Genomic DNA, 26,679 nt, shown 5'->3' with positions numbered 1-26,679 from the left:
AATTGATTCTTACTGGACAGCTTAGGTCACACGCCCATCCCTGAATTAATCACTGTCTGAAACACTAGTAGGCCAGGCAAAGGTCATATGAACACCCCTAAAAGGAGGGGTGGTGGTGGTTAACACCACTCTAATCTTATGAACCAAGAATGAGGGAGGGGTAGTCACCCAAAGAAATCAGGATGCTCTTTCCAAATACAAAAATGCTGAACAGGTGAAAACAATAATAGCACTCCACTCGAAGCAAAAACAAAAGATCAAATGAAGATTGTTCCTTTCTTTAAAAATAAAAATTGGAAAGGATGTCTGGAAGGAGAAAATGTTAAGATACTAGACAAGTATCTTGTCTAGACATGGAAACACTGTTGGTGGAGAATTATTAAGGCCTCCTAGGACAAATCCAGCTCCCTTTCTCCTCTTATGTGCGCCTCCCCTGCCCACTCCACGTACAGAAAATTAGGATCCCTTACAAGATCATTCGAACTTGACCTGAACATTTTCAGTAATGGATAGTTCGTGATTTCAGAAAGTACTTTTATTGTCCCACAGCTTTGATTCTTTAAAATTTCTGCTTTTCAGTGAGCTGAAACCCAATTCTCAGTTTGCCCTGTGGATTAACAAACCTTCAGGTTACTCCTCTCATCATACAATCCTTTAAGTGTTGGGAGAGACATTCCCACCCCAGTCTTTTCTCTTTCGTCCAAGCACAGCCAGTTCTTCTGACACATATCAGGTAACATGGTTTCCAGATTTTTCTATGGCCTAATTGTCTTTCTCTGGATTCATGCTGGCTTATGTGTGTCTTTCTTTAAAATGTGCTTGGAGGGGCGCCTGGGTGGCTCAGTTGGTTAAGCAACTGACTTCGGCTCAGGTCATGATCTCATGGCTTGTGGGTTCAAGCCCCGCGTCGGCCTCTGTGCTGACAGCTCAGAGCCTGGAGCCTGCTTCGGATTCTGTGTCTCCCTCTCTCTCTGTTCCTCCCTTGCTCATTCTCTGTCTCTCAAAAATAAATAGACATTAAAAATTTTTTAAAAATAAAATAAATAAAATAAAATGTGCTTAGATATAAGCCTCCAGATGAGGCCTTACCACTGCTGAGTTCAATGGGACCATTGCCTCCCTTTATCTGGAAACTATATTTTGCTAATGCAACTGAAGATTTCATTGGCCTTTTTTGCAACACTATATCGCAAACTCACTTATATTGAGCTTATTACCAACAAAATCCCCAGGTCTTTTTTCTCATGAATGGTTGCCAAGTCAGGCTTTTTGTAATTATGCAAGTGGTACTTTTTTGAGCCAACAGAATGGAACTTCCTTTTTTTTTTTTCTTTCCCATCTTTTCTTGTGTTTTTTCAGGATCTACCCTGTTATGTGTCCTGTCAAAATGTGATCCTTTATGACCAGGTGGTATAAGGCCTGTAGACCTTGCTGCAAAAGAAAGGAACCCCCTGGTATTCCATTTACCCAACTGGGTTTTGGCTTATGTATGGGCCAGTGCCCATGCTTGATTCCTGAATAATCTGGTTTCTGTTCCTTGCTAACGCCTTGGTCATATGTTGTACCACTAATAATTGGACAGCCTTTCTGGCCGATGGCTGCTGTGCATGTGTGCACACATGTATATCAGATGCTAAGCTTTGACCTGTGGTTTCAGGTCAGTTATGCCAACCTTTGCCCCACTTTCGCTTCATGCCTGCTGTTCTGGATGAGCAGACACTGGTGCCAGTAAGCTGTTCCACCCCTCTCCCATGGTCAATAAAACAATATCAGCCAGGGATTTGGAATTTGTCACATTTGTTCACTGCTTTAGGGCAGAGTTGTCAGAGCTCTAATTCATCATCACATAGGCAACCGGTCTGATGAGCCTTTGACCTAAGTCCCAGATTCTAGTTACCCTCCACCCCACATCCTGCTGGGAACTAAAGCCCTCTGTACTTCAGCTGTGTCATCTAGGATCTTGATTCCTTTGTGACTCCCTCATCTGGTTCACAGAAGACACTTTTCATGGGGCTATATGTTCACCTCCAGAATTTGGAAGGGCCTCTCCGATTTGTATACCCACTTACTATCTTAAGATGCTCATACCCAGAGGCACCTGGCTGGCTCAGTTGATTGAGGGGCCAACTTCGGCTCAGGTCATGATCTCACAGTGTGTGGGTTCGAGCCCCACATCTGGCTCTGTGCTGACATCTCAGAGCCTGGAGCCTGCTTCAGATTCTGTGTCTCCCTCTCTCTCTGCCCCTCCCCCACTCATTCCCTCTTTCTCTCAAAACTAAATAGACATTAAAAAAAAAAAAAACTCTTACCCAGAAGCTTTTGTTACACATTGCCCCAGCCCCTTGGACTATAGACCCTTTGCATATAGACATGCTACAAAGTGAACTGAAATTCACCTTGCTGCTTTGACTAGAAGATCTTAACTGCTGACCCCTCCCTGATAAGAGCTAGCTCCTTTGCTTCAATTCATCTCCACTGCTTTCTTGCCCCACTACTCCCTCCTACCAGCTTGAGCCTGCTTCCGCAACAGGAGATCTTAGGTACTTGAGGCTCTGGAGAAGTGCCAATTATGATCATTAAAGAAGATGTGCAACTGGAACCCCGAGGATGTGGTCAAAAGTGAAGCCTCTTCCCTGACCCAAAGAAGGAAGGTACATTGTGCCAGGGTAGATACCAATTGCCCTTACATCTTGTCTCCCATAATGCATGCACTACAGACCCCCTTAAAGAAGTTCTGAGGTCTCAGACTCTCACTACAGGGTAGGACTCATACCTCAAATATTTGAAGAGCCTACCTGTTTGGCAGGATTTATTTCTCAGTTTTCCCATAGATCTCTACAATAGCTCATTGTCAGAATGTGTCAACAGCAACAGAGAGATAATATATTAGTGCTTCTTGCTCACCTAGTCTGGTTCCCTGAAGAAGAAATGCTGGCTTGAAGAGCAATGCTAAAACAAAATTATCAGTGATGTTCTCATCACCTTTCCAAACTTGTGTTGTGGGATGCCCTTTTTAGAAAGTAGTATTTTAAAAAGAGGAACCAGATGTGTTCCTAAGGGGAAATTTCTAACACCCTCTTACTGAAAAATAAGACACTGGAATTGAAAGACCATACACTCAGGATTTTCCAGGTTCTGGTCACAGTAAAGTAATAGGTGACATTGCCTATAGGAGACAGGTTTTCAGGAACCAATGCAGTAAATAGTGTATGAGAAGTAATTACTAAATCTAATGGGAAATTTTTATAAGATTTCCTAGATACTGAAATACTCTTCCCTACCAATCCAAAATTAGCAGATCAGAAATTGAAAATAATTTTTCTGGTAACTGTTAGCCAATCTAAGATTAAAAACTGAAAACCAAGCCTATATATTTGGGACTTTTTCATAGCAAAATAGAAAGTACCTGGAAGGCAATCCAAATAAAATCATTTTAAAAGAAGTGATACCGACATATCTGCTGAGGAACTATTCATTAGAATGTTTAGACCAGATCCAAAAATGCTAATCCACTGGCTCCTATGCTGATTATTTCGAGAAGATTTCAAAAAAAAAAAAAAAATAAGATAGCATTCAAAGAAACTCTGCCAGTTCTGAATTTGAAGATATTAACAAATGTACTCAGCATTTCTTTCATCAAAGAAAGTAAAAATATAGCTTTGTATTTAATACAGACTATTTCAAGGGTTTAAAATAATATCATTTGTTTCAGAATGAAAAGTATTAAGAACCATAAGGAAGTAAGGTGTTGGAGGAGGGAAGAAGGGAATGAATTCAAGAGCTCATATGGGCAAGTAAATAAGATTGGCTTTTCCTCTGAGATAGGAGGGGAACTAGAGACAAAGAAGCAGAGAGAGAGGACATAGAGAAAGGGTGGGTGAAGAGGCTGATGTTTCCCAAAAGACCTGGATGTTTCTAGCAAAGCAGAAAGGGTGGAAAGTTACCTTCGTTTCCCTCACTAGATGGTAAGATCTGTCAAAGCAGGGATTTTTTTGGGCCCCTACGGTAATCCCCATCACCTAGCATAGCAAGCATGGCATATTGTTGATTCTCAATTTGTATTTGTCGAATAAGATGAAGGAAAGAGAGTGGACATTAGGAACTTAGAAGAATGGGGAATACTGGGAATAGCTGTTCGAAATCAATAAGAAATGAATAATGGGGTTGCTAATTTGAGGTTAGCTGGTATGCATTTTTCTGAAGTTCAGAAACAAGAAATAGAAAAGCAGACAGATTGGAATTGGTGTGACTGAGAGAGCGGGATGGAAAAGGGGTAAGAGGGTCCAGTATGCCTGCAAGGGTGTTGGAAGCCAGGCTGGACATGGGGTTGAAGATGAAGACCAACTGAAAGCAGCAATAGACGGTCAAGGTCAAGCCCTTCTGAGGGCTTTAGGCAATGAGCCCCTTTATTTATTTTTTGTTTGTTTATTTTTTAATATAATTTATTGTCAAATTGGCTAACATACAGTGTGTAAAGTGTGCTCTTGGTTTCTGGGATAGATTCCCGTGGTTCATCACTTACATACAACACCCAGTGCTCATCCCAACAAGTGCCCTCCTCAATGCCCATCACCCATTTTCCCCTCTCCCCCCGACCATCAACCCTCAGATTGTTCTGTGTATTTAAAAGTCTCTTATGGTTTGTCTCCCTCCCTCTCTGTAACTATTTTTGTCCCCTTCCCTTCCTCCATGGTCTTCTGTTAAGTTTCTCAACATCCACATATGAGTGAAAACATAGGATATCTGTCTTTCTCTGACTGACTTATTTCACTCAGCATAATACCTTCCAGTTCCATCCATGTTGCGGCAAATGGTATGATTTTATTCTTTCAGCAATGAGTCCCTTTACAACACCAATGTAGGGAGCCTGGGTGGCTCAGTTGGTTGAATGTTAGATTCTTGGTTTTGGCTCAGCTCATGATCTCATGGTTCATGAAACTGACCCCTGCATTGGGTTCTGCACTGACAACATGAAGCCTGCTTGGGATTCTCTCTCTCTCTCTCTCTGCCCATCTCCCACTTGTGCTCATGCTCTCTCTCTCTCAAAATAAATAAATAAGTGCGTTTTTAAAAAATTTTTTAAATGTTTGTTTTTGAGAGAGAGAGAGAGCAAGTGGGGGAGGCCGAGAGAGGGAGACACAATCCAAAGCAGGCTCCAGGCTCTGGGCTGTCAGCACAGAGCCCCAGGCAGGGCTCAAACCCACAAATGGTGAGATCATGACCTGAGCCAAAGTCAGATGCTTAGCCGACTGAGCCCCCCAGACACCCCAGAATTTTTTTAAGGGAGGAGAGAGGGAAGGAAATTAAAGACATGATTGACATGTGTTATGTGCATTAAAATTATGAGCTATCCTAGTCTTTTCTTGCTTGGGGGCAGGAGCGAAGAGAGCACCCTGAAGGCCTGGGGCATGCTGTGAGACTACAAGGTGGTGGGGTGCCTCCTGCCCATCCCCAAATGCCATACTCTGCCCCTCTATCGCTTATGAATCTTTGCGCCTAATCATGTCGCCAAGTTCCGCTTCTGGTGCTTTGTGTCTCAGCTGAAGAAGATGAAGAAGTCTTGGGGGAAATCGTCCACTGTGGACAGGTGTTGGAGAAATCCCCCTTGAGAGTGAGGGACTTCAGCACCTGGCTGTGCTCTGACTCCCGCAGGGGCTCCCACAACCAGTACGGCAGTACCGGAACCGACCGCGGCAGGCGCTGTCACCCAGCGCTACTGAGACACGGGCGGGCGCTCCACACCGCGCCGGGCTCACTGGATCCAGATCACGAAGGTGGAGGAGATCGCACCCAGCAAGTGCCACCAACCCTCAGCCCAGCAGTTCCGGGACTCCAAGATCGAGTTCCCGCTGCCCCACTGGGTCCTGCGTCCCCAGCACAAGCCATGCTGCACCGCCAAGAGGCCCAACATGTATTTTTAGATGCAGAGCCTCCCTGTCCGGAGGTAGGCCCAAAAAGACTCTTTGGGAAAACCAGAGTGCTCAGAAAAAAAATTAAATAAAAAATTTAAAAAGTACTTGTGGGCTATCCTAATTTTTCTCTGTATATCAACATATATAAATACTTGGATATAAACCATCATAAACATCCGCAGATATTTTCTGCAATATTGGGGTTGATAACAATGATCGGAAAATCTATCAGTTAGTTATGTTCTATATTCTGTGCTGTAGGATGAAGCAGAGATCTGGTAAATACTGGGCTTAAGGACCCAGGAGACAGGCTGGAGATTTGAAGCTGCTGAGGGCAGAAAACTAGAATGAAATTCCTAGGTACATGTATCTTGTCCAGAGGTCACTGAGAGGAAAAGGCCCAGAGGTGACAGTCTGACGAGAATCAAAGACCATGGAACTGGTCAGGTCAAACAGAGGGACAGATTAGCAGATACAATACAGGAAGTCAAGATCCAGAATGACCGTGGGTTTGCTTCTTTGGAAGACCTGAAAATCAAACCCTCTGCTAAGACCCTTCAGTTTTAAGTTCTCCGCCTTTAACAGCAAACATATTTTCTTCTCTAGGATTTTCTTTTTGAAAGATGAATCTTTTGAATTAGTTTTCTTATCATCTCTTACTGAAATGTCACATTATAAGGTTCTATTTTATTTGTTTTGATTTTTTATGACATTATGCAAATACATATACACATATACTTAGGTTTCTCAGGTTGCAAATTCTTAATTCTTCACTTGTGAAAAATTAATGCAAAGTTACATTAGAAGCCTAATTAAGAGAAAACAGTACTCATTGTTAGATGGGAGTGAGGTTGGCGTAGGCACTGGAAGGAGAAGAAAATGAAAGGAACTTCCTCTCTCCTCCAGACTTCCTACGTACGTCTTCTAAATGTAATATTTCAGGGGAATCCATTGTTCATTTTAAAGAAAAACAAAAACTCTACACGTGTTCCTATTGGGTCTATAAATCAGTAAAATATTAAAGTGGAAACAAAAGAATTACCTCCTGGCAATTGACCATTTACATTAGTCATCAGTCCTTGAATTTGATTGCGTTGCAGATTTGTACTTCTGAAAACAGAATGTCTCAAGTATTGTTTCTAAATCCTCGAATGCTTGCTATGAAATTATTTCCTCCTCTATTCAACACTGAAACCCTGAGAAGATCATTTAAAATAGCTCCTGTGATGTATGGAACCAACAGTGTACAAAATCTGGATTGGAAACCCTCCTGTTATTTTTTTTAATGTTTAATTATTTTGAGAGAGAAAGGGGGAGCACCAGTGGCAGAGGGGCACAGAGGGAGGAGGAGATAAAGAATCCCAAGCAGGCTCTGTGCTGTCGGCACAGAGCTCAATACGGGGCTTGATCCCATGAACCATGAGATCATGACCTGAGCCAAAATCAAGAGTCAGGCTCTTAACCGACTGAGCCACCCAGACACCCGTGGGCATCTTCCTCTTCTTGGTAAAAATAAATGATAATACAATTTTAGTGTGAGGGAATCTTTATTTGAACAACACCATCTCAAAATCACAGCATTGTAGTAATTATTCAGTTTTCCCCTCATGTCCTTGCGATATATTATTTAAAAGTTTTGATTTTATCACAGGATATAAAACTCCCAGAAGCAATTTGAAATTGAATACAGATTGCTAGCCCTGACACTTCGGATATATTTCTCCTTTGCTTCGTTATTCAACTATTTTAAAATCTTTTTCTCTTTGATCACTGATAGGAATGTTGGCTCAGCACAGTTATTTTAGCTCCAAACTTGTGATAGTTTTGTTTTGGGGGGTTTGTTGTTGTTTTGAAAACTCCCAAGTATCCGTTTGGGTAAGGTAACAAATTGTTCCCTCTAACCCCAAATATCAGCTGATGTATTCAAGGTATTACATGTCATTGCTCGTCCGCCTTTTGACATCACACAGGCTTTTAATCAGTCATTTTGGATTCTGACCACATTTGCCAGGAAGTTAACTTTTAAATACCTCTTCTCCTGACATTTCTGATGGGATTCCCCTGGCAAAGGTAGATGGGATTTTTTAAATTGAAACCACCCTAGAAACAGAATTGCTTTTGTTAATTGCTGATGAGTTTCCTGACAATACCATTGAACAGAAGGGAAGGCAAAAAAAAGTGGGAGGATGGCACCTGCAAAAACAGGCTGTCCACGGCCAGCAGGGGTTAGTTTATACTTAGTCACCTTTCCTACTGTTTTCTCCCTGCTTAAATGTCTTGGATCTTCTTACTGTTTCAGTGCTATATTCTGCCAAAAATACTAAACACAATTTGAAAGGAAAAGGAAAACGTAAAGATAAAACTTTCAAAAATGATATTGCAGGGGGGATAATACTTTCTTTCTTCCTTAAAATTCTGTCTGTGACAGACTATCTTCAAATAAAAGCCACTGAATCCAGTATCCACTCATCTTAAAATAACACTACTGATAATTGCTAATATTTACTGAGCTATTACTAAGTGCCAGGTGCTGAATGCTTTACACTTATTCCTTCATTTAATTATCGCAGAAATTCTAAGAAGGAGGTACTTTTATTACCCTCATTATAAAGATGAGGGAATAGACATATAGGAACTTTGATTTATGGACATTCATCTCCCTGTATTAATAATTTTAGAACTTTTACGGGAAGAGCCCTGAGAATTCAAATACACATGCCTACTTTTTTCACCCACTAACTATTAATACCTACAGGTATAATCAGAGCAGAGGACAGCCACAAGACAGTCTGTAGTATTTTTCAAGTTTCAAAAGAGTGTCTTCAGTAATTTTGCTTCAAGGTATATACTCTAGAGAAAGTCTCCCATATGTGCAAAAAGAGACATGTATAAGAAAACTCATTTATTAAGCAGCTAAAATGAATAAGATAGATTTCTATGTATCAACATGGGTAGGAAACAATGTTGATTAGGAAAAAAAAAAGAAGGCAGGTAGAATGATACGTTTGGTACAATACCATTTATGTAAAAATGTTGCTCAGCAAAAACTATATTTAGAATATAAAACAACAGAATATGTTATTTGTGAATATGCACTTATATCATAAAAGGATAACAATGTGAGCCAGAAGGGTAAAACTTTTAGGATAACAGTTACCTTGGGAGGAGAGAAATGGAAGGGGGGTGGGGGGGCGCTGGGAGGAGTAACAAAGGAGGCTTCAATGCTATAATGTTTCATTTCTTTTGCTTTGAAAAGGAATACAAATATGAGAAAACGTTAACATTTGTTCTTTTAGGAGTTACACAGGTTCCCATATTCTCTGCAAATTTTTGTAATTAAAGAAAGATAAATGGGTATATTTATGCTGATAAGGGGCAGAAATCACTATATTTAGCATGCTTTCCATAAACTTGGGGCGAAATTTTTTTGAAGCACATTTAACTAGATGCCTAATTTATCCATAAAATAATACACTGTACTATCCATACTGTCCATATAACTTTAAGTCTTGTAAATTCAGCACAATCTCCCAAATAAACTAGTTGTAAAAAATGTATTTCTCAGTAATTTCATTAAGGTGAATTTCTTTATGTTGTTTTATGTTATATGGCTCCCTGTCCCAACTCCTGCAATATTATCGAGGCCAGCAGTAAGAATAATTGTCTGGAGACTGTTACAGGCCACATACTTCTGGCCAAAGACTCCTCTTCATGGATCATTATTATCTGGAATGTACATTCTCAAATCTGATTCCCTGACCTGCCCCTTCCTCTCCCTTTCTTCATGTCCAACAGCAGAGAATTTCATTACGAAGGTAAACACCCCTGAATAGAGTCTAATTGGGCTATGCGGTTTCTATAGGTGAGTGTTCCTCATTACATTATTTGTATAAGGTTCTGGGTCATATCTAAAAATAGTTCAGCTTGAAAATTAATCTAATCTTTGGTTCATTTGCTTTCGTTTGAATCTTTCGCTTGCTAGATAAGAACGCAGTTGAATAATGCTAAATCCAGCATTACTTAAAAAGCTATTCATTTTGTTAATGCTATATTTTGAAGTGAGGAAATTATTCATTGTATACATTTTAAAATAATCTCTTTCAGTTATATAACTAGCAATTAGTACCAGTTTGTTTGTGAGAATGTGTTCATAAACATTTTTTATACCTGCCTTGTTTCAAAAAGGATAAAAGATGGGTTACAGATACATATAATGTAGCACCAGAGAAATTAAATCTCAAGTTAGTGAAGAAATGGAAACAGAGGACTCAAGTCAAGAGTAAGTTAAGTATGGGGTGTCTGGGTGGCTCAGTTGGTTGAGCATCTGACTCTTGGTTTTGGTTCAGGTCATGATCCCAGGGTCATGGGATTGAGCCCCACCTCAGGCTTCATGCTGAGTGTGGAGCCTGCTTAAGATTCTCTCTCTCTCTCTCTCTCTCTCTCTCTCTCTCTCCTCTCTCTCTCTCCCTCTGTCTCTCTCCCCTCATGCTCTCTCTCTCTAAAATAAAATTTTAAAAATTAAAAGAAAAAGAGTAAGTTAAGCGTGTAAAGTGCATTCTGTTTAATCCATATACAGACCAGAAGGAGGCCACATACATAGGTCTAAGCTTCCTCATGTCCAAGAGAAATACTGTCAGTTCCATCAGGTATCCAGAAGACAAAACAAATGGGGATAATAAACAGGGGAAACACAGCTATTCCAGGTGCTAAAACCAAAAAAAAAAAAAAAAAAAAAAATCTTCAGATACAGTCAGAGAGAGTAAATATAGCAACAATTTTCATGGTGCTTTCTTATAAATCCCTTAATGTAAGTCCAAAGTATTACACCAAAGTAAATTCATTAAGGAAATCTGAGAAGAAGGAACTATGCCATTGGATTGGCGGCTGGGAGAGTAGGAAGGGGGTGGTCTAGGCACAACCCAAGGGCTAAAGCATTGCAACTGTTGGTCTTGACATGAGGCTTGTTATCAGGATGACGATAATTTAACCCAGGACTCTTTGAGAGTGAAAGGGGTACCATTAATAATTAAGCCCCCACAACAGGTATAAGCCAGGGATCTCCTGAGCAAACTGGGACATGTGGTCATTCTAAGTCCTTACTCATCACTCACTGATATCCTGCTTCTAGTGCAACACATCACTTTGGACCTAGTCAGCCAAACGTACCCTGTCCAACATAGAGTGAGTCTAACCAGCTCTAGTTATAAGGGGTTCTGGGGGTTTCTAGCCCAGGTCACCAGCTCAGAGTAGGGTAACTCATGAATCAGTCAAATAGGGAAGGTAATTAAGAAAGACTGGAATAAACAATGGGTAATGGTGGCCTGAGGCTCCAGTCTCTACCAAGAGAAAGTTAAAGGAGATACCATTTCTGATAATGGGGGGGAGGGAGAATGAACCAGATTATAGACAACTGGATGGGTCCCCTGAAGAGGAATGAGATACCCTCCCTCCTAAGGAGTCTAATGAGAGATCTTGTGAAAGAAAACTGCTTGAAGCTGGGATATTGTCATAATGGCTGAAGCACTTAAGCTGTAGTTCTCAAACATGTAGTATGAATTACCCGGAGAGCTTGTTAAAAACTAGATTCCAGGACTACCATCTCACAGATAATGATTCTGTTAAGTCTGAGATAGAACCCAGGAATTTATCTTACCAGGTGCTCCATGTGATTCTAGCAATAATGGTTCTAGCCTACACTTTGAGAAATACCACCCTAAAGGCTGATTCATAGCCCTTCAGGGAGTCTAATCTTTCCACAAGAAAGAGTGGCTTGGGCTGGCTTTGGGGAGTATATGGTGCCATTTCCGTGTGGAAGGTGGTGAGCGAGAGATGGGGCAGGAGGAATTGGTGGATCAGAGCAACTCAGCTTTCAGCCACCTGAAGGATTTTTCCCCTGAGGGTCCTAGGTCCTCAATTTGGAAGAGAAAAGTGCTTTCCTCTCCAGATTCCCTCTATGGTCCTAACAATGAAGAGAACCACCCAAGCAGGGACACAGATGACCCCACTTTTAAAATCCTAGCTGGATTAATTCCCACTCTAGCCGGCTTCCCTTTACCTTGTAATAGCAGCTAACATTTACTGATGATTTACTACATGCCAAGCTTAAGTGCTGTATCTACATTTACTCATTTAGTTCTGAGAACAACTCAATGGGGTAGGTACTATTTTCCCCCTATTTCATGATGGGTCATGTTGAGAAGGCCTACTATGAAGCGCACCCATGTGTGATCTACGACCACAGTGTGGTCTATGTCAGTGACACCCCTTGTGGTAATGCAGGGCAAAACCCTCACGCCTTACACACTGGGCCCAACCCTGTGGGTCATAGGAGTTCAGTAACTTTCCCAAGGTCCCACAGCTAGAACCCAAGTTCTGAAGCCTCACACATGAGAAAAAGGAGGGACTTGCATAAGAAGAAATTTCTGACCTTGCCAGAAAGGGAATTGAACAAACTGGAGATCAATACACTTATTCACATAGGGACAGGTAAAAGTGAGAAGTCAGGAAGTAGCACATTCCAGTGAATCAACTGTGGCAACCAAGAATCTCCCAAGTCTATCTGGATGAGGTCCCAAGGCTGCCTCCCCAAGCCATATTAAATGATGGTGGAGAATAAAGCCCCAAGATCCCATTTCTGGTTGCATTTTTTTTCCCCAGCAGAACCTTCAAACCAACTTTCTTGCCTCCAATGTCCTGTCCTATAACATGTTGTTTCTATGATACCTTTGGTCCTTGTATTAGAGAGTGATTTTCTATGTGTCTGTTTCCTTGTTAAGTTTACAAGCTTCTTGAAGGCAAGGACAATGCATTACCACATTTGTATCTCCCAATGACCAGAGAAAACCTCCTTGCTCTCTGTCTTATGTATTGGGCATTAAGTTACCTGCCTTCAAAGTTTAGTGGGAAAGACCTACAAATAAGGATGAAGCACTTTACATAGAAAATTATGGAGGTAAGCACAGGGTTGCTATGGAGCCATAAAGGTGGGCCTGACGTAGCCTGTAAGGACCAGCAAAGGTTGCTACATTGAGCCAGGAAGGGAAGGAGAGGGGAGAGGGCATTCTAGGGCATTCTAGGTATAGTAGACAACACGTGCAAAGAAAAGTAAATGCTCATGTGTAACAGAGAGGGAGGAAAGAAGAAGGAGGAGAGAAGTGAAGGGAAGAGAAAGGATTTATGGTACCCTAAGTAGTTTAATGTGGATGAAAATTTCACTTTGACCGTTGACACCAATGGAGGGGGCTATGGTTGGGGTAGAAAAAGAATATGAATTCTAGAGTCAGACTAACTTGCCTGCATGGTCCAAATCCCAGTTCTGCCACTTACCAGCTATGTAACTTTGAGCAAATTACTTACCCTCAAGCCTCAGATACTAATTTGTTAATGGGGTAAGAATAGCACCTATCTTTTGGGGCGCCTGGGTGGCTCAGTCCATTAAGCATCTGACTTCAGCTCAAGTCATTGTCTCCTGGCTGGTGAGTTCGAGCCCTGCGTCAGGCTCTGTGCTGACAGCTCAGAGCCTGGAGCCTGCTTCAGATTCTGTCTCTGTCTCTCTTTGCCCCTCCCCTGTTCTCTCTGTCTCTCAAATATAAATAAACATTAAAAAAAATTTTTTTTAAAAAGAATAGCACCTATCTTTTGGGACTCTTGTGATTATTAAATGGCTGAATACTTATAAACCACTTAGAACAATGCCTGTCAGGTAACATGTATTCAGTAAAAAGCAGCTGTTATTGTAACCCTGTTCTCTTCCTCTCATCCCTGCTTTCACTCCATTCTAAGCAAGTCTTACCAATTCTGCCTCTAAACAAATACTGGAACCATCCTCTTTCGTCTCCACCTTGGTTCAAAGAACTATGATTTCTTTCCTAGATTCTTGAAGTAGCCTCCTAATTGGTCTCCCTGCTTCCATTCTTGCTCTGCCATTCAGAATGTGGTCCCCAGAGCAACCAGAATGATCCTTTTCAGAGGTAAATCAGGTGTCTCTCCACTTGAAAATCTATTGTGTCTAATCATATATCATACCAACCATTTAGAATTCTCCTTATGATGACCTCAAAATGTCTTACATAATTGGCTTCCTCCTGCCTCTTTAACTCCATGTTCTACTCCCTCGTCCTGATTATGCTTCAGTCTCTAGCTGCCTTAAACTTGGCAACTTTGGCTAGGACCTTTGCACCTACTGTTTCCTCTACCTTTCCCATCCCTTCACTTGTTTGCCTCCTCTTGTCTTGTAGAACCCAGCTCAAATGTCAGAGGAGTAGACTTTAGTTGGAGACACCAAACTAAGGTAACAGCCTTCCTGGTTTCTATATGTTACACGGGTAAATTTATTTCCTTTCCTTTATTTCTTTGTTTTTTTTCTTCCTCCCCCCAACTGTGCCACCCCACTCCCCCAGACTATGAGACCAGATACAAGGGCTATCTTTTTCATTGCTATATTGGGACCCCCCCATAATAGGCACTCAATAAATATTTATTGAATTGATTTTGAATGAATTAGAAGACAGTAGGGAAAGAAGGGACAATGCTGCCAAAATTCAAGGCACCTAGGGCCAATTATTATGCCTTTGCAGTAATCTGGTGAATAATGATGAGGCCCTAGCAATAGTTTTCAACCACTAGAATCACCTGGAGAGTTAAAAAAAAATATCCTGATGCTTGAGTGCCAACCTCAGAGATACTAACTTAATTGGCAGGGGCAGCCTGGGCATCAGGGTTTTTTTAAAGCTCCTCAGGGGATTCTAATGTGCAAAGTAGAAATCACTGCCTTAAAGGCCGAAGGAGAGTATAGAAGGGAGAGTGCAGGAATGTTTAACAGGGATGCTTAATTATGAATTGGAAGTGACTGAAAGGAGGGTGCTTGGTAAGAATCCTCGATTTCTGGCTTGGGCCTGGGTGAATGAGACACACAAGCTTAGAGGAAAAGAGAAATCCTGTCTTGGACAGGCCGAGTTTGAGGTACCCATGGGGATTCAAGTGGAGATGTTCAATAAATATTTGTTTTTTAATATATCTATGTTGCCTTAGTGAAGAGTAGGAAATCCCTCCAGCTTTCAAGAAGACAAGCAGGAAAAGGCACCTCTGGAAAATATGACAATGTACAGAGTACAAGACCATTTCCACTTTGCACAGCCTCTTTACTCAAAACCTCCTTTCAAGCCATTGCCCTATCTGTTCTTAAATGTTCAACATGTTGATACATTCTCAAGGATTATATTATGTATGAATACTGTTCCATAAATCCATTTAACTTACTATTCTGGTACTACTTGTACAAAGTATCCCATTGATTAAATGGTAGGCAGCCTTCAAGGAGTATAAAACAGCTTTAAAACTTCCAATACATGAAAATAAACATATTCATCATTACTTCTTTCAAGATTTGTGGTAAAAAAAAAATACTTGGGCTTAACTGCCTTGCTTGTTTAGTTTTCTAATTGGTAAACATTTACTGGGTTACCAAAGCTACCAAGTACCGTCTGAAACACCATGGCTCCTTGGTTTGTTTCTAATTTAAATTGGACAGACACACTAAAACAAGAATAGATAGGGTGATATATTTTGTTAAGTAACAGATGGCAAATGGACATTCTGTCCAGCATCCATAACATTCCATTTCTCAATATGCCAAGGAATCTTGTAGAGAAATCAACTATGAGGGAATGGACCAGGTCTGCAATGAATGTTTATTCAACTAAAAAGAACTGATACTAAATCATGTGCAGGTTAAAAAATTTAAAGGGGGCATGACTGGCTTAAAGGATAAGAGGGGATGGAACAGATAAAGCTGGATTAAAGTAATTCAGAATGTATCAGTAAGTACTGAAGTATGAATTCTGAATACTTAAGCGACTTTGTGAAATTAAGTGATGGGGGAAGGGAAGAGGAGGGTGGCAGATATTCTCTGCACCCTCACATTGAGCTAAGCGCTGTTGCTAGCAGCCCCTGCTTAAAACTGTAAGAACGAGTGGGTGGGGGCGCAGCCACAGGAGGGGAAAACATTTCACTCGGGGAGCGGCAGAAACTTGCAGCAACATCCCGGCCTTGCTTTCCCTGGGGTTGCCAATCTAGCAGGTGAACCGTGAGAACACAAAGAAACGAATAATTTATGGCGTGCGAAACACCAAAAAGCCAGGGTCCTCGAGTCCAGCATCCCCCATCACCTAGGGGGCAGATCCGGCCACCCCACCCATTCTCTTAGGAGACACCTGCCCCGCTAAGGGCGAAGTGCTGCGGGCCCAGGGGCAGAAAGGACGGCTGACTGGCCCGCGTAGAGGACAAGCGAGGGGCTGCCCTCCCGGCCACCCGGTCGCGGGCGGGGCGCGCCGAGACCAGCCGGGGCCAACGCGCCGGAGCTAACGACAGCGTCCCAGAGCCGCCCGCGGCGGGCCCGGTGGGCGTGACGCCATGACGCACGGCACGCGGGCAGCGCGCCGGAGCGGAGCGGGGCGGGGCGGGGCGGGGCGGGGCTGGGTGGGCCGGGGGCGGGAGGAAGGAGTGGGAGGAGGAGGCGGAGACAGCGGGGGCTGAAGGAGGGGGAGAATGGCAGTTGTGGCGCTGGTTCCCGGGAACAGCCGTCAAGACAGGACTGCGGAGGAGGAGTTCGGGAAAGCGGCCCTCGGGACCCCTCCTCTGCGTTCCCTCCGCCCCAGCTGAGAGGCGTCTCGGCGGGTCTGAGGAAACCTCCTCCGTACTTCCTTCGGCTTCTGCCGCTGCCGCCGGGAGATGGGCCTGTTCACCCGCACTCCGGCGCCCACCGCCGCTCCGAGGAGTTGAAGGTACGGGCGGGCACGGGAAGAGGTTGCGCCCGGGTAAAGGAGGGCAGGGGCGGCTCCCGTTTCCGACCCGAGGCGCTCCGGCACGGCCGCTGCCCTCGCGCCCCTTCCCGGGACGGAAATGGATTCAGAAATCCCACGGGAAAGGCGCCGCCTCTCGGGCTCAGCCCGGGGCCGAGGCCGGGGCCGGTCCTGGACCTGGGGGTCAGGCCTGGGGCTGGTTCCGCGTCCCCCGCCCGGCGCTGGCGCCCCCTCGGCCGCTCGGGCTCCGCCCGAGCTCTGCTCTCCCGGCCCGGCCAGTCTGTGGAGTCGGCGGCCGACCCAGCAGTGTTGTGACGGGCAGAGCGGCGCTCCCCTGCAGCACTTCCCGGGCCCCTGAAGCAGCCGACACCGAGGGCGGCCGCCGCGGGGAGGCAGCGGGGGTGGAGCGCATTCCTGATGGGTGAAATCGGCTCTAACGGGACCGATTTCCGGGCCTCGCTGTAAATTCGGAGCGGGGGCCACAGCCCCCCAGCCCCTGCTGCGGGGGCTTTAGGGAAGGGGAGGCGTGCGCCCGTGAAGGTTCATCCGGGGGAACTGCCACCCCCTTCAGAAGCAGAAATGAGACGAAACATGGTGTCGCGGTGGGCTCAGAAGATACGTTAACAGGGGTTTAATAGGGGTCTTCCAGGCTTGTCTCCGTCACGCGAAACCTTCACGGAGTTCCTAGCCTTCGCCCAGGAAGAAACGCCACTGGTTATGATTTCCAGTTTTTCCTGTCATCTGGGTTCCTTCCCCTCTCTCGTTGCTCTTTCCCCCCGTTTCCATTAATGGGAAGAAGAGAAAGAAGTTTAGGGTTCATTAACCCCGCGGCAAGGGCGATAAGTAAAAGAAGGGAGAGAGGGGTGAAGGCTATTTATGGGAGAAAGAAGGGTCTTCGTTTTTTTTTTTTTTTTTTTTTTCTCTTTGGTCTTTAAAGGTGGAAATACGCGAACAATGCTTTATTCTGGGCAGTATTTACTATGCAAAACGTTGCCGAATGTTCTGTTGGGTTTACGTCGGAAAGGACCCAGCCTTTCCGTGCTGCTGCGATTTTCAAACCCAGGTGTTGACTGGAAATGCTAGTTTTAAATATTAGTAAACAGTGGAGGCAGCAAGCAGTCTTTCCCCCTGACTGGCTGCCTTGAAATGATCGTGATCTTTTCTTTCAGTCCCACTTCTCTCTTTTTCTTTTTGTGAGAATATGGCTTATTCGTTTTTTATGAGTTTAACCTAGATTGCCTTGACTCTTGGTTATGGGAAGTGTGACGGTATGCCTTGTTTTCATTTTCAGTTTTGCCATTAACCGTCTTAATAGGCAGCTCTCCACGTCTGTTTGTAATTGAAGCTGTTACCATATTTGCCTTTTTCTGCGTCCTTAGCACCCAGCTGCCTGAACGGAATTAAAATGTAAATACTTCTCTCTGTGTAGAAAATGGCGATGATCTATTGTTAACTCTTATTTTCAAATGTTCTTTCCTTGCCAGTTGCAATTCCATGGTAAAGATTTGGAGTTCAGTCTTGGGGCTTCATCAAATTATGCAACAACAACAACAACAACAAAACCTTTTTCTTTGTTGAATCTTCTCCTTGAAAATGACTGTATACAGTATAACTGAAGTTTAAATTTCATGCCTCCGTGGAAACTGTTAATGTCACCGCAAGGTGTCTTGCTGAGGGAACAGTAATTCTGCTTTGGCATCTGATGTTAAAGTATTTTTTTCAATATCTTTGACTTCCAGGAGGATTCTAGTAAGATTAACTTTTAAAACTGCAGCTTGTTTCAGGAATTGAAACACAGCCCAAGTCTTCAGATAGTAGCTGCTTAAAATACTGTTGTTTTATTTGGGGAAGGCCCGAGTTGAAGATTAGAGTTTATATAAAGAGCAGTCCCAATTTACTGTCCTCTAACCACTGTTTTAATTTCTTTTTAAAATTTTGGTGGTGATTTGTAGAATTTGGGGTGCTTTTCTACTTGACTAAATGAAACCATATTTTTTTCCACCTAACGTATGAAAGATACTAAGATCAGTATCTGTTTTTAAAGATCCTTCATTTTACGGAAAATAAATGCACCTCGTAAATTTGAAGTAGGGAAAGTCGTAATTTTTTTTGCAGTTTGAATGTAAGACACCTTGGGGCCACCTCTCTTTAATGGGATCAGATTGAAAGATACTATTCTAATGAGGTTGTTAGATAGAATTAAATATAGGTAATTTGAAGCAAACTTTTTTAACATTTGAAAGAATCTCATATATTATGGCGGGTTCTGATTTTATCTGTTAACTTAATTTAGGCTTATCACAGAACTTCTTTGGTTTGTAACCATCTCCCATCCTCCTGCTTTTCTTCCTTTATTTTTTGTTGGTTTTTTTTTTTTTAATATTTTTTTTCAACGTTTATTTATTTTTGGGACAGAGAGAGAGACAGAGCATGAACGGGGGAGGGGCAGAGAGAGAGGGAGACACAGAATTGGAAACAGGCTCCAGGCTCTGAGCCATCAGCCCAGAGCCCGACGCGGGGCTCGAACTCACGGACCGTGAGATCGTGACCTGGCTGAAGTCAGACGCTTAACCGACTGCGCCACCCAGGCGCCCCTGTTGGTTTTTCTTTTTAATCTGGAGGGCACTGAGGACTGAACAATGTAATTTTCTGAATTTATCAAAGGGGAAGAGGAGGACAAATATTTGTGATAACATGTAAAAGTCCCTAAGCTAGTTCTGGGCACAGAGTAAGAGTGAGCTGGGGATAAATTTTGTTACATTTACATCTGAATTGCCTCCTTATACTTATTCTATCTTGAAGTTATAAAGGAAATCTCAGGAATCGTTACTTGTTTTTCTGATGCTACTAACAAGTGACAGTTGATTGTCAAAGGCAGGCTGGTTTTGCACTAAACTTTATGCTCTTTTATTGTTTGGGGCCCGTATAAAAGATAGGCCATTTTGGACTGGAGGGCAAACAGAAGTTGAATTTCTAAACTTGTATTTGATTGCATTGTATATCTGATGGCATGGTAGCACTAATAGTTAATGATTGAGAGGACCCATGATCATATATGAAGTATGTTAGCTTAAATTTGGTTTGACTCCTTTTTAGCAAAAGGCTAATCCAGTTACTTAAGGAGAATAGCTACATTTTCCTTAGGTGATTTTTTTTTTTCCCCCAATCGGGAGTAATTATTATTTTTCTTCAGTTTGTTTTTTTTTTTAATATCATAAAGTGAGTTTTCTGTTTGCTGGCAGCAGATGTGTAACATTGAAACAACTATGTATATAGCCACACCTGCACACAGCTAAAGACCAAGGAATAGTATTCCTTTCCTAAACACATCTGTATTTCAGATGCTGGTAGACTTCAACCAAAAAAGGCAGTGAAATCATTTTGGGTAGTTAAAACTTGGGTACTTCATTTTGTTTCTCAATAACTATCATATATTAGTAATATTTTATTAAATTAGGAAAAATTGCCACCTTTTGATAAAGTACAGTAGTTTTGTTTGTATTTGCTCTCTTTGTAGCTGTCAAACCTGAACATTTAGTTTATTAGTAACATTTTCCTGAAAGTTGTGCCATTAGCCTTAAAATCCTATATATTCTTGACCTATTGATGTTACCTAGTATTTTATTTTAAAAATCATTTGCTAGAGAAATACTACTTGTTAATTTGTTTCTGAAGCCCTATTTGGGAGAGTTTTCTTATGTGAAAGCTTCAGTAGAACAAAACTAATGAGTTGTTTCAGCCCTCAAATAAGTTTGTGCATTGAATTGTAAAGCAAAGTCCTACAGAAATTACCTAGTTTAAGCTGAAAAGAAACTTCTAAACTCAGTCTTGGGTTCAAAAAACTGAAGTTGGCTGCTTGAAATTATGTACACTTACATTTTCAACCTCTTTCCTTCTTTGGAGACCCCTGGAAGTATAAATAACCCTGCTGTAATGTGAATAGCAGGCAGGTTGCCAGTCGAAGAGACAGTCTGAGAGAGGTGAGCCATAAAGAGGGAGCAAACTAGTTAGAGGGAGGGATCAAGAAGCCAGGAGAAGCTACTGGGAATGTGATAGTATTAGGCTTCCAGATACATATTATATAGCATAGTAATATAACTAGTGTATCACAAAAATAGTCATTAGTGTGAATCTTTGTTTTGTAATTTCTTAGTTATACATTGACCGTTGCTCCCCCAAATGGTAAAGTATTCTAAAGTTAAATTATCTTTATGCATTATCACAAATGAGATAATATATGTAAAATGTGCAGAAGTGTAGGAGATAATTTAAGCTCTTTGATGGCAGGGACCATTCTCTTTCTTCACTGGTAAAGTCTCAGAACGTTGCATAAAGCTTGACAATAATAGATGCTGAGTAAGTATGTACTAACTGAATAAAGTATGTATATTGTGAGGTATCTGTGTCATAACTTTCTCTACAGCAGGGCTGTCTAAGAGAAATTTAATGTGAGTCATAAATGTAATTTAAGATTTTCTATTGGCTAAATTAAAGAGAAACAGGTGTATTAATTTTCATAATATATTTTATTTAACTCCGTGTATCCAAAATATTATCATTTCAACATGTATGAATGAGTGCCTTTACATTCTTTTATTCATACTGTCTTTTTTCCAGTATGTGTTCACACTGGGCAGCATAGCTCTAGGGGCATTTTTGTATGAAATGTTTGTTCCTTTCCACAGAAATTCTATTAAATTAGATGCCTTACCTATTTAACTATAGACTCATGGGAAACATCAACCTAAAGACCAATTTGAAAAATCAGCAAGAGACAGAGTGGGTCTCTTAAATAAATCAAGGAGATGCAAAGAGTGAAATGAAAAGGTTACAAACCTGGAACTGTTTTAGTCATGCTCAGGTGCATCTGCTTGAATACCTGTTTGCTTTTATCAGAATGCTGCACCAACTTTATTTGGCTGTGGAACTTAGCCTAGGGACACTAGTGTTCTCATTGCACTTTGCATTTTATAAGTGAGAAAACTCTAGAGCTGTTCAGTCCAGTATATCATCACTAGCCACATGGGGCTATTTAAGTTTAAATTAGTTAACATTTTAAAAAATTAAAATTTCAGTTCCCCAGTTGCACCACTCCCATTTCAAATGCTCCATAGCTGTAGGTGGCTACTGGCCACCATATTGGACAGTGCAGGTCTAGAATACTTCCATCATTTCAGAAAGTGCTGTTGGACAATGTGGTAGAGCCAAAAGCTCAGACCACTTTCTATTTTCCCAGACTGAAATTTCATTAATCACCTGGTTTCTGAATGATTACGTTGGTCTTTTTGTTTACAAATCACCATTTGCTTCCCACAGATAAATTTCAGATTTTTCATGGTATTCCAAGCCTTCCACAATCTAACCTAAGTCTCTCACCATTCTACTACCAAAAAACCCCACACTGCAGCCAATTGATCTATTTGGTAAATATGTTAACAAAATGTGGATAGTTTTCACCTCCATGACTTTTCCTATGCATTTGTCTGTCTGGAATACTCCTTTTCATCTTCTCTGCTTATCTAAGGTCCTTCTCTTCTTTCAAGGCCTGACTCGTATCTTATCTCCACAATCATTCTAGGTCAGTGATTATAAAATTTTTTTCCAAATGAGATATTATTAACAGGTTCCAGGCTAGGATGGGAACATCTCTTTTGAAGGCCACCGTTCAACTTACTACGTGATTCCAGAAATTTTTATTAAGGACATTAGTAAAGTGTATTATGTTTATGCAAAAAGGCAAAGGATATTCATCCATAATAATAGTTTAAGTTTTTTTTCAATATATGAAATTTATTGTCAAATTGGTTTCCATACAACACCCAGTGCTCATCCCCAAAGGTGCCCTCCTCAATACCCATCACCCACCCTCCCCTCCCTCCCACCCTAAGTTTTTTGTTTTTTTTTTTAATTAAAGGGTATTTTGCTAGCTGTAAGGAAGCATCTATTTGATTTAGCTATATTTGTGAAAAACTTCTTACTAGGGAACCACTGCCACCCTTGATTTGGATAAAATAGTCATTGTGCTATATACACATAATACATCTTGTGCTGTACATAATATATCTTTTCTGAATGGCTTTATTTTCGCCATTCACATCTATTTATCTGTCCCTACCCCTCTTTCCAAAGGACCTTCCTTATTTCATGATTTTAAGAATGCCTATTTAAGAAATGTTGGTTATTCATATAAACAAAAACTGAAGGATAGATTAGTTCAGGCAGTTTTTATGTAGATCAGAGATTTAAAATCTGGTGCTGCAATGGGCCTAGTCACTTTTCCAGATTCTGTGCATTATAAGAACATCTTATGTTGATTTATTAATTGTAACTGATTCCAATGTAGGAGGTAAGAGGACTTCCCATATGCAGTAGTCTCATGGGAACTTCTTTCTTTTGTTTTTATACTTAGACTTGGTATGATAAGTTACTAATAATGAAAAAAATCTCTTCTGTAACAGTCTTGTCTGAGTGGTTCAAAGTGTTTCAAAGACATACTTTAATACTAATCCAGTGAAATAGATGATAGCACATTTTCCCTTGTTTTATAGACAGGGTAAGAGAGTGAAGCATAGTCATATTGGGAGAGTTGTAAAACCAAGTGAAGTCTTATATCCTGCCTTTCAGTTCAACTTAGTAATTCCAGTTCAGTGTCCTATGTGCTTCTGTATTTGGTCTCAAAAAATATGTTAATCGGTTAGAAAAAGATTATCAGAAAGGCAAAGATTATACTCATTCAACTGGATTTACTAAAGCAGAAGAGTATACTAACATTTGAGAGAATTTGGAGATAACTTATTATTTATTGTTTGTTTATTTTTGAGAGAGACAGAGAGAGATCATGAGTTGGTAAAGGGCAGAAAGAGAGAGGGAGACAGAATCCCAAGTAGGGTCCACACTGCCAGCACAGAGCCTGACGCTGGGCCCAAACCCATGCATGAACTACGGGATCATGAGCTGAAATCAAGAGTCAAATAAATGCTTAACCAACTGAGCCACCCAGGTGCCCGAGGATTTGGAGACATTCTTAAAACAAAACCAAAAATTCTTTATCTTACAGTCTAAATTATCCACTTTTCACTCTGGAATATGCTGTATATTAAAACTCTACACATTTGTATGTTAGAATCATAGTCTTTTAGACATTATCTGGTCCAATCACTTCAACTTTCAAATAAGGACATTGAAATTCAAAACAGTAGATTAAGATTTCAGACTAGGTTAGTATTTCCCTTCTGTTGATCTGTGGCAATGAGTATTTTAACCAGTTCAAAAAATTTTGACACCTAGGTATCTTTTTTAAAATCTATTTTAAAACTTTTTAATGTTTCTGGGCACTCTGTCATGCCCAGCATTTTGCATTATGCTTTCCCAGCTATTTCCCTACTGATGTATTGTTTCCCTTTCTGAACAAAGAGGGTCTGGAATGAGCCAGCCAAAATGTTTTTAATCTTTTTTTTAATTGGAAAAATGGAATGAATAATGCCTTTTCTTTCTGCAGTGGCTTGCTTTTTGTAATGGATTGAGTAATGAGTATTGTTTGTAATGAATATTACTAAAACCACAAAGTACCATTCTGTTCTACCTCCCAATCACTAACAGGCTTTAAGAGATAAATGTAGCAGGTGTATGTTTGTAAAGCTGTTTAAGGACTGCTTCTTTGGAGAAGCTTTGTGGTATATGGGAATCATTTACTCTGAACTTTTAGTTTCTTTTTCTGTGAAATTGTAGAAACTATTTTAAGGATAGAGCTCATGGTAGTGTATTTGAGTCTTTCTAAAGAACTTTGCTGGAAACTGATAGTGCCTATGCTAATCATCTGTTTCAGTTACCCCCACTTCACCCATTTATAAGTAGTTGAACTGAAATTATCCCACTTGTAATATTAGAACGATCACTTGAGGTAGGTTTGTAGCTATATAAACTTAAGACTAAAATCATTATTTATATTTACCTTAGAGAATTTAATGTATTATACTGATGTGTTCTAAACTACCAAAAGCCTAACTTTTCTGATTACATTAGAAAAGCTCTTTGGAGCCAAGAATTTGTTTCATTTTATTTCTAGCCTTAAGTGTTACAATCCTTCCAACAGTTTTATCCAGTAGGTGGTTTGTGCCATCCTCTCAGATATTTGTAATAGTTTGGATAATATTTGTTAAGTGGTTAATATGTGCCATACCCTCTGCTGGATTCTTTGTATATGTTATTTCACTTAATCCTAATGATAATCTGGTGGGCTATAGGTATTATTGTTCTTATTTTATAGTTGAAGAAACTGTCTTAGTAATTTAACACAATGTCACACACCTAGCTAATATGTGTCAGAGGCTGAACTTGAACCCAGATGTAGTGACTCCAAAGTTTCTGCTTTACTTTCTGGATAAAAAGTTTCTATCATGGGGTGCCTGGGTGGCTTAGTCAGTTAAGCCTCTGACTTTGGCTCAGGTCATGATCTCCTGGTTCGTGGGTTTTAGCTCTGCATCTGGCTCTGTACTGACAGCTCAGAGCGTGGAGCCTGAGCTCCAATTCTGTCTCCCCCTCTCTCTCTGCCCTCCCCCCACTCATGCTCTGTCTCTCCCTCTCTCAAAAACAAACATTTAAAAAAATAGTTGTGGGGGTGCCTGGGTGGCTCAGTCGGTTAAGAGTCTGACTTGGGCACAGGTCATGATCTCCTGGTCTATGAGTTTGAACCCCTGTCTGTGCTGACAGCTCAGAGCCTGGAGCCTGCTTCAGATTCTTTTGTGTGTGTGTGTGTGTGTGTGTGTGTGTGTGTGTGTGTGTGTGTGTCTCTCTCTCTCTCTCTCTCTCTCTGCCCCTCCCCTGCTTGTGTCTGTCTGTCTCTCTCTCTCAAAAATAAATAAACGTTAAAATATATATAAAAAAATAGTTGCTATCATTACCCCACATTTGTATAGAATTTAAAAATCCCTTCCTCGGGGTGCCTGGGTGGCTCAGTCGATTGAGCGTCCGACTTCGGCTCAGGTCACGATCTTGTGGTATGTGAGTTTGAGCCCCGCGTCGGGCTCTGTGCTGACTGCTCAGAGCCTGGAGCCTGTTTCAGATTCTGTGTCTCCCTCTCTCTCTGCCCCTCCCCCGTTCATGCTCTGTCTCTCTGTCTCAAAAATAAATAAACGTTAAAAAAAAAATTAAAAAAAAATCCCTTCCTCATTTTATCTTCTACTTTAAATTTTTTACCTCATTGTATCTTCCCCCCACTAAGGTAGGTAAGATTATTGTGTCTGAAATAGATAACCCCCAAATCTCATGGTGGAGCACAATGAAAGAGTTTATTTCTCATCACACAAAAAACCATGTGGATGACTCAGGTATTCAGATTCCTTCCATCTCGTGACTCAGCTGCCCCTATGGCCTGCTTGGAGTCCGCCCCAGAGTTACTAGTGAGACCTCAGAGGATGTTTGAAGGGCAGATTTAGGGACCAGTTCTGGAAGGAGCATGCATCATTGAACTCACATTGGTCAGGACTAGACACATGACTGCATCTAGCTACAAATGGAATGGAAAATGTGGTCCTCATATGTGCTCAGGAGGAAAATGAAACAGGTGAGTATATAATATCTCTGCCACAGTTGTGTTTTCCCTGTTTTACAGATGATACAGAGAAGTTGTTACTAAACCAAAGCCACAAAACCACTTGGTAGCAATAAATAGAACCCAGATTTCCTTAGAGCTGCATATAATATGGTCACGTTTCTGAGGAGACATTCACAAATTGAAAGGCATTTAGACTGTATTTCTAGCATCGTTGTTGATTCTTTCTCATTGGACATCAAATATTTTATCTCTTTGTGTCCATTATGTTTTAAATAGAGATACTGCTATTGACTCTATGAAGAATGACAAACTTAACATTTTCCAGTGGTAATTGCCATTTTAAGTGAAGATGACGTAATAGCATTAAAATCTCTTTATATGCCTATTTATAACCAATTGTCTTTTGTTTTTTTTA

At 41.2% G+C, this 26,679-nt stretch overlaps 1 protein-coding gene, 1 long non-coding RNA gene and 1 pseudogene across 2 annotated transcripts in view; 2 read left to right on the top strand and 1 right to left on the bottom strand.

The window, feature by feature from the left end:
• Window positions 1-5,342: 5,342 nt before the first annotated feature.
• Window positions 5,343-5,984, top strand: LOC111558525 (annotated as a pseudogene).
• A 4,465-nt stretch (window positions 5,985-10,449) lies between these two features.
• On the bottom strand, window positions 10,450-16,309 carry LOC109495914. The gene is made up of 2 exons (XR_002151637.3): window positions 13,705-16,309; window positions 10,450-10,618 (listed from the first exon to the last, which is right to left on the bottom strand). It is a non-coding gene; the product is annotated as an uncharacterized LOC109495914 (long non-coding RNA).
• A 254-nt stretch (window positions 16,310-16,563) lies between these two features.
• The window catches only part of RNF19A (ring finger protein 19A, RBR E3 ubiquitin protein ligase), a 58,094-nt gene continuing 47,978 nt past the window's right edge, over window positions 16,564-26,679 (top strand). The window contains exon 1 of the mRNA XM_004000019.5: window positions 16,564-16,693. The gene's annotated coding sequence lies outside the window, so the exon portion shown is untranslated. The remainder of the gene's footprint in view (window positions 16,694-26,679) is intronic.

This window comes from Felis catus, chromosome F2 (genome assembly GCF_018350175.1).
Source record: "Felis catus isolate Fca126 chromosome F2, F.catus_Fca126_mat1.0, whole genome shotgun sequence".
In the NCBI taxonomy this organism is placed as follows: Eukaryota; Metazoa; Chordata; class Mammalia; order Carnivora; family Felidae; genus Felis; species Felis catus.
Note: the sequence above shows the minus strand (reverse complement) of the source record. Positions and strands in the feature narration are given on the sequence as shown.